This window comes from Alligator mississippiensis, chromosome 1, assembly GCF_030867095.1.
Source record: "Alligator mississippiensis isolate rAllMis1 chromosome 1, rAllMis1, whole genome shotgun sequence".
In the NCBI taxonomy this organism is placed as follows: domain Eukaryota; kingdom Metazoa; phylum Chordata; order Crocodylia; family Alligatoridae; genus Alligator; species Alligator mississippiensis.
The window spans coordinates 414539568-414562108 of NC_081824.1; the positions used below are offsets into that span (position 1 = coordinate 414539568).

General features: G+C 47.3%; 2 protein-coding genes across 6 annotated transcripts in view; one reads left to right on the forward strand and one right to left on the reverse strand.

The window, feature by feature from the left end:
* RCBTB1 (RCC1 and BTB domain containing protein 1) overlaps nucleotides 1-572 on the reverse strand; it is a 44615-nt gene extending 44043 nt beyond the window's left edge. For both annotated transcript variants that reach the window (XM_006259561.4, XM_019500431.2), the window contains exon 1: nucleotides 435-572. The gene's annotated coding sequence lies outside the window, so the exon portion shown is untranslated. The remainder of the gene's footprint in view (nucleotides 1-434) is intronic.
* Nucleotides 573-672: 100 nt separating this feature from the next.
* The window catches only part of LOC109286380 (uncharacterized), a 74651-nt gene continuing 52782 nt past the window's right edge, over nucleotides 673-22541 (forward strand). Inside the window, exons 1-4 of one of the 4 annotated variants that reach the window (XM_059729974.1) lie at nucleotides 673-995; nucleotides 1085-4007; nucleotides 4441-4558; nucleotides 9285-9403. The gene's annotated coding sequence lies outside the window, so the exon portion shown is untranslated. Of the gene's footprint in view, nucleotides 4008-4440; nucleotides 4559-9284; nucleotides 9404-22541 lie in introns of all 4 variants that reach the window. The other 3 variants (XM_059730069.1, XM_059730010.1, XM_059730040.1) reach the window with 3 other exon arrangements.

Genomic DNA, 22541 nt, shown 5'->3' on the forward strand with positions numbered 1-22541 from the left:
ATGTAAGATGATACATATATGCACGCACACATATACACAATGGGTTTGAAATACTAAATATGTATCCTTCTAAAGTGTATGCAACCGCATAGCTCATGTCTGCTCCCTTGGGGAAGGGCGCACCTCCCCTCCAGCTGAAGCCGCTCGTTGCGAGGCTCGAACCCAGCCCCGCGGCCCCTCCTCCCTGCCCGCCCGGCCAGGCTCCGGGGGGTGGTCAGCGCCCGAGGTGTTACGTCAGAGCTGCGGCCGTGGGGTGGACTCCTCGGCCGCTGGCCCTGACGCAGAAAGAGCTGTACGGGGAGCAGGCCCCACCGCCAACTCCAGAGGAGAAGGGGCCGATGTCTGCGCCCCCCCTCAGCGGCCCCAACCTAACGGGCCAACCCCGCGTGCCCCCCCTCCTCTCCCCGCGGGGCCCGTTATCGGCGCAGCGGCACCTGACAGCGGGCGAGGAGCGTCGGGCACCACCGCTCTAAGGACCTGTCCACAGCCCGCGCTGCCCGAGCTGCCGGCGGCGCCGGTCACGTGACAGGGGACGGAGGTTCCCCACGGCCGCGTCACGTGACTCTAGAACTCGCCGCTGCGCCTTGCAGTCAGTTCACCCGCCCCTCGCCTCGCACCCGGGGTCACGTGGGCTGCTGCAAGTCCCGCCCCCTTGCTAGCCTTCCCATTGGGCGCCTGGCTGCGGCACCTCCCCTGGCCGCCCTATAGATTGGCGGCTGCTGCGAAGGAGGTTCGCACGCGCTGCGGCGTGAGGGCGGAGCTGTGGCTGCTCTGTGTGTCCAGCGGGGTTGGCTCTGCGCACGTGGCCCCTCTGGTCTCGGGGAGCCCGACCTGGCCCCAGGAGCGGCCGCGGAAGGGGGTGTGGGTCTGTGTGAGGCGGACCGGGCTGGGCTGGGGGCCCCTCCAGCCGCGCTTCTCCCGAGCTCGGGCTCGTCCCTTCGACTCGGAATCGCTGCGAGTCACGAGCGAGGCTAAGAAATCGCGGCGTTGCCCAGGTACCGCAGCGGGCTCCTGGGAGCAGCCCCCAGAGCGGGTGCTCAGTTATTCAAGCCTCTGACCGCCCCGCCCCTTTCTGCAACCGCAGGGTTCCCGGTGAGGCCCGGCCGGGCCCATCCTTCCTCCCGCCCGTCTTGGAGCCGGGGTTGAGTCTTCCTCGGGTGCGGCCGGTCGCGGACACCTGGGCGGAGGTCCCCGAGATGCTCCGGTCCAGGTGCCACTCCGCTGTTTTAATACAAGCTGATTGTGCTTTGATTTGCCCTTGTTAATTCTAGAGCATAAGAGCTGTGACTTCTTAGTCTGGCTTCTGCCCTCCGGGCGCAAATCCCCTCTCCCAGGAAAAGCAGATGGGTTTTGGAACAGCCTAAGGTCTCAGATCTAGTCCCAGCGATTGGTAATTCAGTAGCAACTGGGAGGCATCACCACAGACCACAACTGTTACACAAAGGACTGCATGGAGGGGTGGGTCCAGAGGGATGCAGTGCTGCAGTTGCACCCCTCATTGATTCCTGCTCACCCCACGTTTAAAACCAAGCCCCTGGTGCTTCTGCTCAGGAAGGGATGAGGGAGTCAGTGGACTTCATGGCTTACTACAGAGGTGGCTAGTTACTCACCCTGGGAGCCACATCTAATCTGCTGAAGTTCAAGAGCTGGAGAGTGATGTGGGGTGTCTCCTGAGCAACCTGGAGTGGAGGTGACCTGCCCCTCCACCCCCCACCCCCCCCAGTGCCTCTGAGCTGCTCTGGCTTTCCCGATGGGGAGCACGCCCTGGGGTAAGCGGTGTAGCTGCAGCCGCGGCAGCTGGTGCCTGAGCTGGCAGTCCAGGCGGGAGAGAAGGAGGGTGGGCTTGGGGCACACTCCCCATGGGGAAGGTTGGAGCAGCAGGAGGTGCCAGGCTGTGCTGTCCCCCAGAGCTGCCTGGGGGTGGGGGTGGGGGGCAGGGCTTCAGCCAATTTCTGGAGAGCTGCAAGTACCATGCTGCCAGCACGTGTCTTGCAAGCCTCAGTTTGGCCACCATGGGCTTACTATAACCTTGATTTCTTCAAAACTCTTAATTTCATAGAATGCCCCTCTTGCCTTTGTCATGGTCTTTAGTAGGGGTGCAGAGAATTTTTGGGCTGATACTGATGGCTGATTTTTAATGAGCCATATTGGCCAATACCAATCCAATTCCAGTATGCAGCTGGGTGTGTGCCCCCAGATCTGCACGTGGGATGAGGGCAGGCTGCTGCGGCCAGGGCTATGCTGGGCTCTTCCCAACGGCGGGTGTCAGGGGGAGGGCAGCCCTGGAGAGCGTTATGGGGTGGGGCTGCAGCCACCCCAGAATTCACCATAGCCCCATCCCAGCACTGCTGCTGCTCACCCCGAGCACAACCTGGGCCCAGCCCCCACTGGGAAGAGCCTGGCACCCCCCCAGCCTGCAGCTGCAGCCCGCCCTCACCCCATGCACAGATCCAGGGACACACGCCCCCCCCCCCCCCATGCCCTCCCACGGTACGCATAGCAGCGGGAGCTGCCACTGCCTCCCCATACCCCCTGGATAAGCCACTTGCAGCTCAGTCCCCCACCCCTGCCCTTGCCCCAGCTCCATTTCCTCCCTCATGGGTAGGGCCTCTATCTGCCCACCACCATGCCCCTTCCCCCACAACAGATTTACAAGCCAGACCCAGCTGCACTCCTGGCTGCCTGGATGCTGCGCAGTGGCTGCACACATGCGTGGGGGCATTTATCAGTGGCATTATCAGTCACACCAGCCAAAAAAAGCCAATGGCCAATACAGTCAATTTTCCTTATATTGGTGCTGATCTGATAGGACCAATGTATTGGTGCACCTCTAGTCTTTAATGGTTCCACTACTCCAGCTAGCCTTACTTTTGCAGTTCTGCTGTTATCTGCTCCTAGTAATGTAGCTTCCATTTCACAGCGCTGCATGCTTTTTAAACTCTTATCTAGAAACATTAACTAAGGTGTGGAAACATTAGGTCAGGCATGGAAATAATTTTCAGTGAAGCATTGGATGCACTGTCAAGATGCTCAAGGCTAGGTTTTATTGTATGAATCTGAAAGAGATGTACATTTAACTATAAATATATTTAAAATATATAAATATTTTGTATATAATATAAAAATCTTTATATAGAATATAAATATATTTAACATTTAACTGTAATGATTACATGACTTATTAAGTGTCTTTGAATTATTTTGTCTGGTTGTGTTTTCTGTATAACACTACGGTGGCCAAGCCATAGCTTACAAGACATATGCGGCTCACTGGCACGGTACTTGTGGCTCTCTGGAAATTGGCTGAAGCCCCTCCCACTTTTCCCTGAGGCAGCTTCATAACCTTCATTAGTAATGATGAATGGATGCCAATACAATTTTAGGCAAGCTTGGCAGTTTCAAAGTTGTAATTCATGTTTTTCAGGTGATTATCCCTAGGAAGTATGTGAGAGAGTACATACATGTTTTGTTGATTTGTAAACAGGAGGTTAAATACACTCGCATAATAATCCAAACCAAAAATCAAGTTATGAATTCACCTAATTGGCTGTGCAAGTCAAATAAAAAACAGCTAAAATTCTTATTTAATCTCAGACTGCAAGTGAAAGCAAAACTAAAACTGTGATTAATTTTTGTTTCGCTTTCAGTTCAGCAAACACGCCAACCAGTGTCTCATTTCTTTTCTGGAGTTGGGGAAGTTGGAAGTGTTTGCATATGATATGTTAGTTTTTTTAGTACTTTTAATTTGAAGTAGTCACCATAATGCCTAATCAGAAAAAAACCTAGTGCGTTGGCATCATTATAGTGAAGTTCAAGCCGTTGAAGGAAAGAAGAAAGTTGGTAGATGTAAATATTACAGGCAGGAGTATGCTAACAATGCAACACGAGTGAAGAAACATTTAATGACGTGTAGAAACTGTCCTGAAAGAGTACAAGCCATATACAAAAGGCTAACACAACCAAGTGGTGGAACAACACCTGAGAAAAGTCTACTACAGGAATCCTATGTAAGTAAACAAATCAATGTGTTAAACAACACGCAGTATAGACTAGCATCTATTAAAACATAATTTTAAAAGTTATTAATGCAATTCTGGACTATTATTTATTTAAAATATTTGTATCCTGCTTTTCTGCTCGCACTAAGTACCCAAAGTGGCTTAGGCTTAACAATATCTTTTTTAATTACATAGTAGATAAATAGTTAACTATTTCAAACCAGCTGAGTGAGCTGAGTCCTCTGGCCCATGGCAGAGGCCAGGCTATACTCCCCTTTGACTCTGCAGTCCCAGGGCAACTGAGCAGCAAGTTCAGTAGCAGAGTGTTCTTTATGGCAGGGAGGGGGGAAGCAAGCTCCCTGCTGCTTCTCCTTCTCCTTCTGATGGATGAGGCCAGACTAGAATAGGCTAAAATAAAAACTTTTTCCCCCTTTTGTTGCAGAAACCTGGTAGCTCAAGTTAAATAGCAGATTCACAAAAAATGGAAAATAAAAATGTTGAGCTGCCAAATCTGGGGGAAGAAGCAGCAGGATCCTCGCTTTCAAGATCACTGTCACCAGGTATGTGATCCACCATGGGTAGCTGTGCAAGACTGCAAGTCAATCATTTTATCAAGCTTTGTGGGCAAAATGTCAAAAGAAGATCAGGAAAAAGCAGATGAGACATTAGCTCAAGCTATATTTGCAAGTGGTCCACCTCTTTCCATAACTGAAAGTCAATACTGGAAGGAACATTACAAACTAGTTCGCCCATCATATAAGTTACTGTCATGTTATCTCTTATCACATTCTCTCTTAGAGAGTATGACATAATTCAAACAATGACCAATCCTTTGAATAACCAAGCAGAATCACTGACTCTGATGTCAGATGGATGGACTGATATACAAGGAAATCCTTTATTGAACGTTATGTTAGCAACACCTGAACCAATATTCCTGAAAGCAACTGCAGCCAAATCTTCTTGTCATACAGGTGAATACATAGCCAAATTACTGAGTGAAGAGATTGGAAGTGCAGGTCCCTCCAGGGTACAAGCCCTTGTAACTGATAAAGCAAGTAACATGAAAGCTGCATGACAAGTATTAAAGGCAAAGTATCCTCATTTAATAGTGTTTGGCTGTCTTGGTCATGGGTTGAATCTTCTGACAAAGGACATAGTAAGCGTGAATACAATGAAGACAATGCTGACAAACTGGAAAGTGATTGTGAAGGTATTGACAATCATCACGTTGCTAATCAGACTTTGAAGAAATTACAGAAAGAGAAGCAGGGAAAGGAAACTGCATTTTTTATTGCCAGGAGAAACTAGATGGGGCTCAGCTACAGTGTTTACATAGTTTGCTGCGCACAAAGAACTGTTTGCGGTGTGCTTCAATAGATGACACAGTATCCCAGATTATTCCTGTGAATGTTTGGAAGTAGTCTCGACAATGATGTGTTCTGGGTTCGAGTTCAAGGACCATTTAATTTGCTACTACCAGTTTCAGTGGATATCAAGAAACTTGAAAGAGATGTACCAAGTCTTTCAAATATTCCAGCAGTATTCAGACAATTGGATGAAAATCTAATTGAGCTTTGGCCTTCTTCACCTCTATGCAAAAAAGAAGTACTAAAACAAATGTTTACTAAGAGATCAGAGTTTTGCTCTCATCCAGTTCATCTGACAGCAAACTTTTTGGGATCCTCAACACAGAGGGCAACATTTATCAGACAAATTATCTACCGTTCTCGATGCAATTATGGAAGTAACTAAGAATGTCCCCAACATTGACGAAATAGCTGCGATAACAGACATTGCTGAGTACTGAACAAAAAAAAAACTTTGGAGCAAAGACATCATTCAGTAGGCAGCATAGAATGTCTCCTCTCACGTGGTGGAAGGGATACTGTAACTCCCGACTGTTGTCCAGGATTGCTCTAAGGATCCTAAGCATTCCACCAACAGCAGTTCCCTTTGAATAGAACTGGAAGGCTTTGAGCTCAGTCAAGACAAAAAGGAAGAATAGACTAACAGATGGATGTACCACTAAGCTTGTTTCTATTTCTCAAAATCTCTTGTTTCTGGAGAATCAGTCAGAAGCACAATTAGTGAAGATGCTGTGTGATAAGTTGCCCTTGCCTATAGACTCATTGGTAAAACCATCATTTAGCAAAAGAGAATGTGGTTCAAGTTCTGAATCAGATTTGCCTCACCAAGTGATTCTACAGATAGTAACAGTGAAACTGGAGGTGCTGCAATGACCTCTGGAAGAGAGTTAAACTCTGTTGAAGTAGATAAGTAAGCAGCCACAGCATATCATGCATAGTTAGTTCTTTGGGTGTGCTAAAATTAGTGTGTCAACAGTTTTCAGTGGCTTCATTTTTTTTCTTAAATTTAAACAAACAATGTAAGGGAAGTACATGCTATTGTGTATTGTCTTTACATTTTTACAAGTATTCCAATAAAAATAATGCCTTTCCACATAACGCTTTGAATTTGTTTGAATATAACATTTAAACCATATTAAGTGTGCTGTATTTATTTATTTTTTCCTAATCAAATATTTCAGTTCAAATACCTGTGGCTATTGGGACATAAATTGGACATGGGGGTACTTAAATACCTGTGGCTATTGGGACATAAATTGAACATGGGGGTACTTTTTCAGTTTTGCTTACTAAATATAAGTCAAATAAACATACTAAATCAGATCACACTCTATTTAGGGCATTGGAAAAATTTCCAGAAAGCTTTCCAACTCAGAATTTTCTGGAAAACCCACATCTCTTCAGGGGGATCACCTCTACTCTGGGTTGCTCAGCAGGTGTCCCCTCTTCTCCCCCAGTTCTCTGCCTTTTGAACTTTGGTGGAGGATCAGATGTGGCTCCCAGAATGAGCAACTCTGGCCACCCCGATATATTATATGACAAAAATTAAAGTTAAGGTTAGCAGCACTGCCACAGGCAGTGACAGAGTTCTGCCAGCAGGGGCATGGACACAGCCCAACAGGGAGGCAGGGCTGCCTGACACATGGTGCCACTTCCACCTCCCTACTGGACTGTGCCCCAGCCTCAGGATTTGTTTTAATTTTTCTAACCCAGTTGGAACCAGCCTTTGAAATCTGGGACTATCCCAGGCAAACCAGAACATATGGTTTTAATCAAAGGGACTCAGGGGTGCATAAATAAGGAAAAGAAAGTAGGTGTAACTGCTAAATATCTCTTGTGATAGTGTTACTATGACAATAAGTATTGCCATTCTTGGGTTGGGCACCCCAGGCACTGTCTGCCTGTAATGGGGGAAAACAACCACACAGTAGAAAAGGCGTCTGATAAATTATGGCCCATCAGCCAGAGGAATACCAGTTGTCCCTGGGAGAGAAATTTCTGAGACCACCTGTGACTCCTTTGGATAGCAGTTCCCAACCCCATGGTTGGGAATGACCCCATTTGGTTTCACAGTGATAAAAATGGGATCATGAAGATGCTTGACAGTGTTGAACAATTATGAAGAAAATTACAGAAAAAAGTGGGAAACGACGGGTTCCCCTTGCAGGCTGGCAGAGTTCCAGCCTGCAAGGCGCTGCTTGGGGCTGGAGTGAATGGGAGGAGGGCAATCAGGCAGTGGGTGGCATGTGCAGGGAATATATGTTTATTCATATCCAGAAGAATGTCTGATTAGATACAGGTACTGGGACAAGACCAAAACAGTCTGTGAATTAAGTCCTAATTTTTTTGTGTCCAGCTGAGACTCCTGGCAAACTAAGATATCATGTCTTGTGCCAATGCAGACCGTAGAATTTACTGGACTCCTACTTGCTTCACAGTCAGCATGAACCTAGCAACCAGACAATAGATTTAGATCCCTTCAGTCACTTATGTAAAACATAAGGGCAGGATTGCACATCATTGGTATGGACAGGCTAAACATTTCAATGACAGTCTTAGCAGTGGAAAAAGAGGTTGGTCAGGATCTGGGGAATATAGGTATTTCAGCCTCCTGGCTGGTGAGCTCCCCTGCCAGGGTAGGGGGCAGGTTGTCAAGGAGCATCTGGCAACTGCTGCCAAATACAGCTCCTCATTCTACAGAGCGTGGCAGGTGTGAAGAGAAGTGCTCTTCTTGCCCTTTCTATTCCCTGTCCTTGGCACAGACTGGAGCCACTGGTCTGTGCAGGGGGCAGAGGTAGCACAACTTGATGGGAGGAGTTGTGCCACAGGGAAATGCCCATACTCGTTGAACAGACCAGGGTTGCCTTGGTCTGTGCAAGGGGCAGAGGCAAATTGGCTTGACCAGGACATGGGGAGTGGACGATGTGAGGAGAACTGTGCTGCTTCTGCTCCCTGCAGGAACGGGTGACTCCAGTCTGGACTGGGACAGAGGTAGCATGTCTTGACTGGCGACTAGTTGAGCTGCAGGGAAGCCCCCTGATGCCTGTACAGACAGGAATAACTGGTCTGTCCAGTGGTTGGGAGCAGCATAGCTTGACATGGGAAGATCAGACTGAGAATAAGATCCACACCCCCTGCACAGACCAAGGTAACCCATTTGTTCAGGGGGCAGAAGGAGTAGAGACTGACAAGAGCAGGTCAAGCTTCAGGGAAATTCCCCTGCCCCTGCACATACTGGGGACACCCTGATTCTGTTTGGTAAAATTTCTCTGAGCATAAGGATTGTGCAGTCAGAGAAGGAGTGGGTATTCTGTGAAAAATGTTCTGTGGTGTTTGTGTCTGTGCATCTGTCCTTTATGTTCTGTGACAGTTCATTCTGGTTCATAGTTCCTGTCTGGTTTCACCCACATAGTTTGAGTGAGGGCATCTGGTATGCGGTATGAGATATACCATGTTCTGTGATATCCACATGTGTAGGATCCTTGGATACTGATTGTTTTGTTAGGAGGGATGTTTATTGTTGTGGCACTGGAGTCACATTGACAGGTTTTGCATTTGCTGGTTGCATTTGTCAATTTGTGTCCCATCTGGGGTCTGTTGATCAAAGGGGAGTTTGCTTCTGTTGATGGGCCAGGTTTGGGGGTTGCTTGAAGGCCAGAAGTAGAGGAGTTGAGAATATTTCCCTCAAGGTCTCATTCTTTTTCATTATAGGCTATAATTGTTTGATGATCCTTCTTATAGGTTCCAATGTGGGATGGCATATAACAACCAGGGAGTGTGGTCAGTAAGGGTTTTCTTTTTGGGTTGCATTGGAGTATTCTGGTGCATTTATGCAGCTCATTTGAAGATGCAATCTTTTTCTCTGCAGATGGGTCTTCTTTTTTGTTTGATTTTTATTTTTATTTTTTGTATTTAGGGTCAGAAGGGACCTAAACAGATCGTCAGGTCCAACCCCTGGCCTCAAGCAGGAACGGGTGCCGGAATCATATCACCCCAGCCAGATATCTGTCCAGCCTCTTCTTGAAGACCCCCAAGGTAGGAGAGAGTACCACCTCCCTTGGGAGTCCATTCCACAGCATGGCAGCCCTAACTGTAATGTCTCCTGATGTCCAGCCTGAACCTTCTCTCTGACAATTTGTGGCTGTTATTTCTAGTAACCCCCAGTGGTGCCCAGGGGAACAGAGCCTCCCCCAATTCCCACTGGTCCCCCCCTGGTGAGTTTGTAAACAGCCACTAAATCCCCTCCCAACCTTCTCTTGTGGAGGCTGAATATGTTCAGGCCCTTTAGCCTCTCTTCGTAGGGCCTGCCCTTCTGCCCCTTGACCATGTGAGTGGCTCTCCTCTGGACCCTCTCAATGCTAGCCACATCCCTCTTGAAGTGTGGTGCCCAGAACTGGATGCAGTGCTCCAACTGTGGCCTGACCAATGCTGCATAGAGGAGAAGAATCACTTCTCTGGACCTGCTTGTGATGCATCTGTAGATGCATGACAAGGTGCGGTTAGCCTTACTGACTACTTCCTCGCATTGCTGGCTCATGTCTATCCTGGAGTCAGCAATGACTCCAAGATCCGTTTCTGCTACCATGTTGACAAGAAGGGTATTCCCCAGCCTATAGGTGTGTTGCTGGTTCCTTCTCCCTAGGTGCAGTACCCTGCACTTGTCTGCGCTGAATTCCATCCTATTCTTATCTGCCCACCTCTGTAACCTGTCTAGATCTAGCTGGATTCTGTCCCTCCCCTCCAGTGTGCCCACCTCGCCCCACAACTTGGTGTTGTCAGCGAATTTGGACAGCGTGCATTCCACACCCACATCCAGATCACTGATAAAGATGTTGAACAGTACAGGCCCCAGGACTGAGCCCTGCCCACATCCCTCCAGGTCAAAAATGACCCGTCCACCATCACTCTCTGGGTGTGACCATCTAGCCAATTTGCCACCCATCTGACTGCGTAGGCATCAATGCCACAGTCACCTAGTTTTTTTCAGAGAATGTGGTGGAAAACCATGTCAAAGGCCTTCTTAAAGTCCAGGAAGACGACATCCAGCCCGACACCCTCATCCAGGGACTTTGTGACATGATCATAAAAAGAAACCAGGTTAGTCAGGCAGGACCTGCCCTCAATGAACCTGTCACAACCCTGTCATGACCCAAAGGTCTGATTTTTTTTGTGTGCGCTTCGGCACTCGAATTATTCCCGTGGGTATACAGCTTCATTGCACGGAGGAGTTCTGCTGCGCAGAGAACCCGCGTGCAAAGGAGAGTTCCTGCCACTTTGCAGCTATCTTTGCAGGGTGCATTTCCCTTTGCAACACAGAAATGCACGGTGCAAAGAGTTCCCGCTCGTCGTATGCAAATTCATGCCCCGCAATTGGCTAGTGCTAAATTATTCACACGTGGCGGCTAGCGATTGGCCTGCTAGCCGTATAAGAGGCTTGAGCAGTTTCCGCCCAAGCCGAAGAGGACTCCGCATCCATCTCGTGGGGACTGTGGGTGTGCGCGGCAGGGTAATAGAAACCCTGTGTGTCGCTCAGAGGAGTTTGGCGGCCTGATCCACCGCCCACCTCTTCCTGTCTTCGAACGGAGCCTACTATAAGACGTACCGACGAGTTTAATGCGCGCTTGTCCTGGACATCCGGAGTTCTGTCTGCGTGGAGCCTAGCAAACTCCACGTGATTGTTCGTGTTTTGTCTGCGTGGAGCCTAGCAAACTCCACGTGTGTTCGTGTTTTCTGTTGTAACCACAACTCAAGCAAGTTCTCAGCCTGCACCGCGACCATCTCGGTGTAAGTAAACAATCTTAAAATCAACCGTTACGTGTCTGTGCCTAATTCTAGCTCGGCGACCTCCCTCTCCAATCTGGCCTGCCCGGGCTGCCGGCCACAGCCCGCGTGCAGAGCGATAAAAAGGGCCCGGGGCCTGACCTGGCCCGCACAAACCCAAAGTTGTGATTTTTTGTTTGTGTGCGTGCTTTAGCACTGCTAAATTATTTCCCGCCAATTTGTCGCTTTCTTTGCACGGTAGAGTTCTCTGCTGCAAGAGAGAACTCTGGTGCAACGAGGATTTCCCGCCAGATTACAGCTTCTTTGCAGGGTGCATTTCTTTTGCATCATAGTGATACACGCTGCAAAAAAGTTCCTGCCATTTGTATTAGGATTCATGCCACATTATTGGCCCATTCCTAATGTAGGCACATGTGGCGGCTAGCGATGGGCTTGCTAGCCGTACAAAAGGCTTGGGTAGTTTCCGCCCAAGTCGGAGGAGGGAGGATGAGAGAGATTCTGTGTGAAGATCTCCAAGCGCTACAGACCCAACGCGCCTCCCGTAAGCAGGCAGTAGAGGCAATAGAACCGAGCCTACGGAGCTTTCGCTTCTAGCCTCTCCCCATTGCCGAGCGCAATCCTAGACGTATCCCTTTCCTGCAACTTCAGACCTACGGAGCCTAAGTAACTCCAGGGAAACTTTTCGAATCTAACCGAACCGGACCCGCGGAGCCTGAACAACTCCGTGGGAGCAATTGATTTGTCGTGTTCCTCTAGTGAGGATCCAAGCGGGAGCTGTGCCTGAAAACCTGTCCAGCCTACACCAATACCATCTTTGTGTGTAAGTAAACAATCTTTTCAATCAACCATTACGCCTCCGTAACTAATTCTAACTCGCGTGCGCTAAACTGCCCAGCGGTTCTCTCCAGCCCCGTGTGCCTGGGCTGCTGGCCGCAGCCCGTGTGCAACGAAGACGGGCCCGGCTCGCCCCCGGCTCGCACATGGCGACGGGAATGAGATCGGAATCGCCGCCGCACATGGCGACAAAGGTGGGATCGGGGCGCGGCCCGCACAGAACCCATGTTGGTTGCCCCTGAGCATAACCTCCCCTGCTGGGCCCTTTCAGATGTGCTCCTTGATAATTTTCTCAAAGGTCTTCCCAAGGACCGAGGTAAGACTGACTGGCCTATAATTGCCGGGGTCCTCTTTTCTCCCTTTTTGAAAATGGGGGACCGCATTGGCCCTTTTCCAATTCTCTGGTACCTGGCCAGTGCCCCATGAGCGCTCATAGAGCCATGCTAGGAGCCCCGCTATGACCCCCGCTAATTCCCTCAGCACCCTCAGGTGAAGAGCATCTGCACCTGCTGATTTAAACACGTCCAGGTTGCTGAAATAATTATAAAATACTTCCAGAAGATGGTCCTGAGAACAAAAATTCATATCCCTTCTGGACAATAAAGAATTGGGCTTGGTACAGGTTGCCTTCATGTCTCACTACAGCCTAACAAATACTGCTACTGATCCCCCAGCAGACTCTCTCTATGCCTGAAGAAGGGTGTTTGTGCGTGGAAGTTTGCAAAGAAAAAAAATACTTTTCTAACTATGTAGTTGGTCTGATAAAAGAACCTTGTTTGTCTATATCCTAAGACCAACAGGGCTACAACCAACACCTTAAAGCTGCTGATTGCCCTGAACTTCGCAGCTATTAACGACCTTCCCCTCTTGAATGGTTTCACTCTGCCACTAACTAAATTGCCTGTTCCACTGCACTACTTTTATCTCATAATGGTTCCTTTTAACACCTCCTCACAGCCCTCCTTTATACTTCTGCAGTCTGCCTACGTCCTTAGACCAACACGGCTACAACCTACACCCTTGTAAGATAACTGTTTGCATTTGCATGGAAGCTTTTCTCTGTTATTTACACAAACTCTGTATCTGCATCTTAGACCTGAAAAAGAGCACTTTATGCCAAAAGCTTGTCCAACAGGTCTCCCAACTATACAGTTGTTCCAGTATAACAATGTTTCTCAACCAGTGGGACACGTGACATGAAGGTCATGTAGGTGGAACTTCAACTCATTGCCTGATTTTAAAAAATCAAAGTTGTTTGCACTTCAAATAGATGAATCAACAGATATCTTGAACAGTGCAATTTTGACAGGATTTGTTTGATACGTCAATGAACAGAGAGTGCACAAAATGGTTGTGGGACATAAGGTGCAAAAAGTTGAGAACCGCTGCTGTGTAAGATATCCGTAAAAAAAATCTTGCCCCTCTCATACTTTTCCTGGAATATCACAGATGCACCAACAATCCAATGCTATTATAGTACAGTAAAAGCTCTGGAATGGGGGATGCCAGATAACAAAATATGCCAGTTAATTGAGCAGCCCGGGACTCCGCTTCTCCCGCGGGACAGGGAGGCAGGCCCCGCACAGCCCTGCGCAGCCTGTTATGGCCCTGGGCCATGGGGGCTCGGCAGCTCAGGCTGCTTTGCCGCTGGCCATGGGGGCTCGGAGAAACCAGAAGTGCCACAGTGGGCACTTCCGGTTTCACTTTATCTTACAAGCTGGCATGCCAGTTAATTGAGCATGCCAGCTTGTAAGATGCTGATTACCGGAGCTTTTACTGTATTTTTCTTCTGAGTTTTATGTAGTTTTTTATTAGTTATATTTATATGTAGCAAGTTTGCCCCCTTCTCTAAAAATTGCTCCCTATTTGCCCCTTTCCCTTTAAAATAATTAAAAAAACCCAAAGACTGTTTTTTCTGTGTGATGGGATTAAATAACCTTACGTTTGTGTGAGAAGAGGTTTGAGTGGAGTTGGGCCTGAAGGGGCATCTCCTTATAGATGTGGTTTTCAAACCGCGCACAGCAGAATATTAGTTCCACGAAGAGATTAGGTGTGATAAAGCAGCCTGCAAGGTGGTACGCTGCTATTGCTTGATCACGTGGCTCCGCCTCAGGCTTTAGGATAGGGGTAGGGGTTCTGGAGCTGAAGAAGTGCTAAGTAAAGATTCCCAGACTTTAGGGAAGTTTGAAAATGTGTAGGATCTCCAATAACTACATTCAAAATACAGACCTTCTCTTTAAAGTCTCATTTTAAGCTCCATTTCTAGCCAACACCTAGAATCTAATGTCTTTCTGTGTTACTAACCAATTGCCTGTCAAGAATGACAGGGTGGGGGGAGTGGGCAGGGACATATCCCTGTGCTCCCCACTATCTGGGTCTGTGCCCCCCCCCTTTTCCTTCTGCTGCTTGGGGTCCGGGTCCGCTCCCTGCTGCAGCAGTGTGAGGAGGGGAGGAGTGGGCCTGGGCCTGATGTGGGTGAGGACTGGGCCTGAAGGTGGGAAGTCGGGCTGCTACAGTGGGGGGGAGGTGGGAGCTGCAGCAGGCCCAGACCAACCTGATACCAGCGAGGGAATGGGAGTAGCGGGCTCAGGGCTGATGTGGAGGAGTGGGGGAGGAGCGGGCCCAGGCCCAAGGGAGGGAAGAAGCCCACTCCTCCCCTCCTCGCACTGCTGCCGTGTCAAGCTGTGTTGGGCGGGGCCCACTGCTCCCCCCACAACTGCCGTAATGGGCCGGCTCCTCCCCCTACTCAGGCTTGCTCCTCCTCCCCCTGCCGTGTCAGGTCCGGGCCCACTCCTCCCTTCCCCCTACCGCCGCCACCACTGCACACCCACTCCTTTCCCCACCCGCGCTGGGCCCACTCCTCTCCCCACTGCTGCCATGTCAGCCTGCGCCAGCTCTGGTGGCCTTGCTTCCGCCCTGGCTCCATTGTTGCTACCTGCACGGAGTAGGGCAGGCCTCAACCCCCGTTCCATCCACTCCATTGCTGCTGCTTCCAGGGAGCAGGGCAGGGCGCATCCTTCGTCTCCTGTGTCCCCGCCATCATGGTGGTGCTCCACCATGCCGCCACCTCCTGTCCAAACACTTCTTTGCACTCTGATTGGCTGTTTGTCAGCCAATCAGGACGCAAATAAAACATTATGGACAGACAGACAGGCAGATCAAAGCTTTTATAATATTAGAATTGTAATCAACTGGCAAATTGCTCTAGCCTCCTTTTCATCCTTTCCCTACTTATCTCATAATGGTTCCTTTTAACACCTCCTCACAGCCCTCCTCTATACTTACAAGTTGACTGTTTTCATTTGCATGGAGGTTTTCCTTCTTTTTTAACTCTGTCTACATCTGCTTAAGACCTGAGAGAGAACACTTGATGCCAAAAGCTTGGGGGAATGGAGACAAAGTAGTACAAGGATAGCTGCTTTAGATTATCACAGTCAAATGTGGCATCTGCATATCAATGTATTTTTATGTTTTTTATTAATGTGGCAGAAGTTTGTTTGTTTTTTTTAAAGGAATGATTCAAATGAGGAAAAGTTATGTGGGTTGCTTTGTACCAATGTTAAAAAAGAACTAAAATTTGTAGTCAATGTCTGTAAAAAGAGGCCTTACCTTTAAAAAGAACCTGCAAAGTGCCACTTAGTTGATGGTGTGGGGTTCCCTTAGGAAGTTTTTACTTCTCTTCTGGCAAGGTTCCCCATTCTCAGTTTATCTGAGCCCAGCAAACTTTGAAAATTCCTCAGTACATTATTTCAAAATCTCTGGTTTAAAAGAAAGTGCTTTTACCAGGATAAGTAACTAAAGCTCAAAAATGAAAATTTCCAAAACCAGCAAAGTCTAATGTTTCACAGACTTGTACCTTGTATATTGTTTACACCTATGCAAAGTGAATGTAAAATTCTACTACCAGTATGAATGCAGAATCCTAATCTGGTAGCATTTTCCAATTACTTTACACAGGGTTAAACAATAATGCAAGGTACAAGGAGTAGAGAATGAGGACCCTCATATCTAGTGCAGTGGTTTTTGTCTTGATTGTTGCTATATCCCATGAAAATAAATTCTGTCTAATTGCCTGTGATTCCTTTATAAGAATAAAGCAAGGGTGACCAAACTCCAGCCCACAGTCCAGGTACTCCCCACAGGGCTCCCCACAGATGTGAAAATTTGGCAGCATGAGAGGTGGCAGCTTTGATGCTGATGTTCCTTGTCCTACTGTCCTGGTAGACCTGCATCCTCTGTTCTTTGGGACTGTCCATAGGACTGAAAATTTGGGTTTTCTGCCTAATAGAAGAAAATAGTTTTGTCCCAGCAGTTCTACACATTTTAATATTTCCATAAGTGCAACTGCATATATTACAGTTCAATTCACTCCTCATAGAAATCTTGGTGTACACTCAAATAATTTGAATAGGCTGCATTCTAGTAGTGCAAACCATACTGAGAAGAATAAATAACTTGTATTCATCAGTATTATATTTTGGCTTAAATGTAATACCAGGAATTAATTCATCATCCAGTGTGATTTATTAAGAAATTTTATTTAAGTTTATAAGGGTATTATCATTTCAAAATAATCAGAATAAGTAATGACAACAGTTCCCGTCTATATACGTTATGTGAATTCAAGGTAGTTGTACAAGAGTGGGTGTCAACAACAGCTTTGTGTTTGAGAGAGAATTTATGCAACATGTGAAAACTACTACAGCAAAAGCTCTGTTATCTGGCACCCATGGGGAATGGGGGTGCCGGATAACCAAATATGCCAGTTACCTGAGAGGTGTTTTTGCCTGGTTGGGCAAAGACGCCCCTCCCGCCCCATCCTGTGTGTCAGTGTGACAGGGGACAGACACCGCGTCACCCCTCCTGCCCCTCCCCTGGCAGGTCAGCGTGCCAGGGTTCAAGGAGCGGGGCCCCATACAGACTGCTTTGCCCCAGGCCATAGGCCGAAGTGGGACTCGACGAAACCAGAAGTCCCACTTCCAGTTTCACTTTTGCCACGTCAACCGGCATGCCGGTTAATAGAGCATGCTGGTTAATGAAGTGCCAGATAACAAGGCTTTTACTGTAGTTATGCCTATACCCAGTGCAGAAGCTGCAGTACAGCAGTTTGGGGCTAGGTGGCATTGTTTGTCTATTTCAGATATCTTTAGCCACTAAAACAAAATTTCTCAGCCTATCTACTTTGCATGTGTTTATTTATTTGTATTATAGTTGTGTCTTTAAGAGGTTCTTACTGTATGCAAAAACTTAATTGTAATTGGGCTATAGAGGCAACAAAGAGTTCTGCCTCAAAATGTAACATTTTAAGTTTAAAACAAGACACCAATGTAGGGTGAGGGAGAGCGTGTGGCATAATAACATAGGACATGCCATACTGGGTCAGACCAAAGATCCATCTAGCCCAGTATGATGTCTCCAACAGTGGTAAAAGTGGGTGCTATACAGGGAAAGTATTGAACCAAATACCTCTATAGCAGAGGTGGGCATTTATTTCAGGTGGAGGGCCGCTTAACAAGTTTTGGTGAGCTGTTGAGGGCCACGTGGGTAATCTTGACCCTTGACCCCTTGACAGTTATCACACTCCTTGTTGCCATCTTGGGACTGGAAGTCCCACCTCTAACAGCTGACCTTTGTCACTGGAAGTCCCTCCCTTCGCCCCCCCGGAAATGCACCTGGGGGGGTTGCCATCTTAGAACCAGAAAAAAACCCAAATCATACTCTAAAAGTTATTCATGTACTATAACATATTTTCATTTATTATGAAAAATATTTTTGTCATGATTTGTGTAGTGCATATAGGGGTGATTGTATAACTCAAAAAAAATTCTTAGTCCTGTATATTGTGGGGAAGGGGGTATGGAGTGTGTGTATGTGTATATATGTATAGGGTATGTGTGTGGGAGGGTGTCAGGGTTGTGAGTGGGTGTGACAGTGTGTGTGGGGGGCATAAGATATGTTGTGTATATGTGGGGGCTTGTGGGGGCTGGGTGTGGTGTGTGTGGGGTTTGTAGAGTATGAGGGTTGTGGGCACTTCCCCTGCACTTCCCCATTGTGTGGCTTCAGCCAGTACAGCACGTCGCAGTGAGGGGCACGGCCTCCAATGGATCATCTGTATTGCTGGTGCTCCCTGCTACTCTGACGCAGCCCCCACACTTGCGGGGCAGGGGAGGGAAGCCCGTGTGCTGCAGCTGGCTGCTTTCCCAGCCACCCAAGGGAAGGCACCTGGGGCTTCCCTTCCCTGTCCTGGCGGGAAAGGCAGCAGGCTGTTGCATGCTAAATATCCAACTCATAAGATTGCTATGTAAATTACTTGCCTAAGAAATGTGAAATGCTTAGAAAGGCAAAAAACCATCATTATCTGTGAAGAAATCAGGTTTTGTATGAAAACCAGCTTATATTTTAAAAGAGAATCCTTTGGGAAATTTCAGCAGCGTTAAAACTGAGCTTTCACATGCTACTAATTCTCCTTTTTGATGCAAAGGTCGTTGTGTGTCTGAGTGAAGAGAGAGCTTCAGAAACTTTATATAGTGCAAGTGAGATTGTAGCAGAGAGAGAGAGTAGAAGAGTGGTTGGAGAGTTGACGCTGTTTGCTTTGTTCCCCAGTGCAGTGAGACCTATCTAGGAACCTCCCAGGTACTTAAGCTAGAGAGAATGAGGTAGAGAAAGGGCATAGTACTTGTGTTGTAGATGATAGGCAAGTTACAGCCTGGAGGCTTTTGGCTTGTGTTTCTGTTTATATCTAGAGGACCAGGATGAGGCTAAAAGGGGCGATTTGGAGGCCTCATTTTGTGCCCACAAAGCCAGAGGGGCTCAGGATTGGTAGAAATGATAACACCTATGAGGCTTGGGTCACAGTAAGGGTGAGGTTGGAGGCATGGAAAAAACCCTTAGCACCGGGATAGTAAAAGGGCTGCCTGTCGCCTAAACCGAACATATTTCTTCCATCAAAGGCATGGCAGGAGAGAGAGGCAGGAAGACTGCCCAGACTGCTAGCAGGCCACGGTAGTGACTTGTCTTGCAAGCCCTGCCTGTCACAGAGATTATTAGTTGGGAGGGTCAGAAGTCACTTAGCAGGAAGGATCAATTTTCAGTCAGGCCAAGAATATCTTGTCTTGAATTTCTGGAAAATTTTGACTTCTGGGCACAGCAGTTTGGGGAGCTGATGTATTCTCTGACTGGGAGCATGTCACAGCTGTGCTTCATAAACAACTCTGGCTTCAAGCAAATGTGTCTTGGGCCATGATTACCCCAGATGTTGTCTGTCTTCCTGTGTGACATCAGAGCAGTTAAGGTCTGATGCATTTGGGCTAAGAGCCTCTTACCTCAGTCGTCAGGCGCAGGAGATAAGATGGTTTCAGTGAGAAATCCTCCATTGTGCTGCTTGCTTCCTGCAGCAGTTATCCAAAATTTCTATTTCTGGACTGTCTGATCATACTGTAAATTCTGTTTGTCCTCTTTGGCCTTTTCAGTGGGCGTGGGGTAAGAATGATTTGCTGGATAGAGATGGTACGGAGAATTCTGGGAGATGTGGTTGGGGTTTTATTTGCAGGGTGTTGTTCCTAATCGTTCTTTTGACACTGTCTCCCAGGTCATTCTCATCAGTGTCTAGTTGGGAAATGGTATTGAGTGGGCTCTTGGGTCTGGTATTGTTTAATATCGTCATTATTGATATTGAGGATGGGATTGAGTGCACACTTGGCAAGTTTTCAGATGACACCAAGCTGAATGGAGTTGCATACACTCTGGAGGGCAGGACTAGGATGCAGAATGACCTGGATAAACTGGAGAAACAACCTGAAATAATTTGAATTAAATTCAGTAAGGGTAAGTGTAGAGTCTTACACTTGGGATGGAACAGCTGCATGGACAAATACAGCTTGGGGAATAACTGTCTTTAATGCAATCTGCAGAAAAGGACATGGGGTTATGGTCAACTATAAAGTGGATATAAGCTAACAGAGTACTATTGTTGTAAAAAAAGGCCAATAGCATGGTGGCCTATGTTAATAGGAGCATTGCTCATAAATCAATGGAAGTGATTTTTCTGCTGTACTCAGCAGTGGTGAGGCCTCACCTGGAGTAGTGTGTCCAGTTGTGGGCTTCTCACATCAAAAAGATGTGGTCAAATTGAAAAGAGTCCAATGAAGAACAACAAAAAGGATCGGGGGCCTTTGAAACTTGATTTATGGAAGACTGAAAAGACTAGGATTATTCAGTCTGAAGAAGAGAAGACAGAGGAGGGATTTGATAAGAGACCTCAAATACCTGAAGGGTGGTTATACTGATATGTTTAGTGAGTCCAGAGCCCAGGGGGGTGGTCAGTGTCATTGCTTCTTGCCACCCCTGCCCTTTTCTCCTCCTGCCAGATTTTGAAAGGAGACAGGCAGGTGGCTAGCTGCACAGTTCACTCCCCATCTACCGCACAGCTGAAGGGAGTGTGACTGCCTTTTCCCTTCTTCCCATCTGGCCTCCCAACCCTGGAACTCCTGGATCCACCCATGACTAGGAGCAGTGGTCTTAAAATGCAGTAAGGGAAATCTAGGTTATATAGATATAGGAAGCACTTTCTCTTTATGAGATTGATGATTAAGCATTGGAATAAGCTACCCAGAAATTTGTCATCTCCATCTGTGTAAATTTTCTAAGAGCATGCTATACAGGCATTTGGCTGGGATGGTTCAGTCAATGACGAGCCTGCCTTGAGCAGTAAATTGGAATATGTGATCTGAGGTTCCTTCCAACTCTACTTTTCTATGATTATAATTATTTTTTATGAGCCAGAGGATTGGATGACCCCACTTTTGTAAAATGTCATAAAATATAAAATTGGGCTGCTTGTATGTAAGGGAGGTGGGTCTGGTGATACCAGGCTTCTTGACTTAGTGGATGGTGAGAGAAGAACAGAGGTTGAAGCTAGAGAAAATTGTCTCAGCATGAGATGCAGTTTCCTGGCAGTAAGCAGGTTGCATGTTGGAGCAGTTTTTGCACTTTGGAGGTAGGGATTGCAATATCCCAAGGCTTTGAGGTGAATTCATTCTGTTTTTAACAGCATGCTTTAATATAGGTTACAGTGCACATAGCTGGTCAGTGCAAGGGGGAACGTTGTGTCAGGTAATTGTGAAGGCCCTTTCTGGATCAGATTTCCTTCCTACTGAACTTCTAATATGTTTACCATGCTTGTTGCACTTTATTCTGTTGTATTAGTCTCATACTTCAAGAATTGTTCTAGTTGTTTACAGAAAGCAGGGAAATACATTCCCCCCCTTGAATACATGGCTTCTAGGTGAGGTTTATCTTCCTCTGAAGTATTGGATATTGCCATGATGAGGGATGGCAGATTAGCTGGTATATGCTTCTAGTGATACTGAGATCCTCCTCTCTGTGTGACATGCTGTGCTCACACATTCAGGTTAAACAAATCACCAGATGTGAGATCAGGAAGAATTTTTTCCTCATGTCAGTTTATCAAATATTATTGTGTTTTTGCCATCCTCCAGAATGAGGCATGGTCCATTTCCTGGATCCATTGTAACAACTTTCGCCTGCCTCACATTACCATACCTATCAAGTCCCCTGTCAGTGCAGTGGCCCAAGACACTGGTGATGGCCCTGTCATTCCTGCTCCCTTTCTATGGCATACTGCAATTTTTTAAAGCTCTGGACTCTGTTTTAGAGATCCAAGGTTTGTCATGGGATGTTAGAAGGCATCCATGAGTCGTCTTGGACTGTAGATGGCTTTTGGTGGCATTGAAAAAAACACACATATCGTGAAAGTCAGCAAGACGTTGCATCTCTTTCACGTTGTTTTCCCATCTCTGTTCTTCATATTGCGGATCCTCCTTTGGTCTTGGCTTATTGGAGATTCAGTTTATTTTGCTTGCAGTTGATGATGTTCTGCTAAGCTCAAAAGGCCTTGTGCTCGCGGTCAATCAACTCTTGGATCCTCTGGTCATTCTCATCAAATCAGTCTTGATGTTTCTTGGTAGAGAAGCCAAGTGTTTCTTCGTAGGTGTTGATGATGGTGGACTTGGAGGCACCCTAAGCTCTCCCAACATTCTCTCATTGTTCTTGATTGGAATTTGCCAGTTTTTTTGTTGAGACACTGGTCAAAGAGGTCTTGCTTGATTGGGTCCTTCAATGTTGATTTTCCATTGGCTTTACTTCTGCTGCAACCATCATTTGGGAGCCAGTTTGAGTGACATAACCAAGCAGATGAGTTAGTGATTGGTCCAGTAATTGTTAGTTCCTAACATAGCTTGCATGATGCGGGCATCTTTACAGTCTGGGGCATGAACAGTGAGGTAGTCAATCAGGTGTCAGTGCTTAGGGTGTTGCTATTAGGGCATTGATAGAGATTTTTAATTTTTATTTATTTATTTTTTGGCCAATACTGCTGGTTAATAATTGGCCATCTGTATCAGTCGATACTGATCCAATAGCTATTATGCAGCCCGGCAGCTTGGAGAGCAGCGTCCGGCCAGTAAATCTGTGGGGGGGGGGGGGGGACATGGGGGAGGGAAGGGGTGTGGGATAGGGAAGATTGAGGCCCCCACAGTGA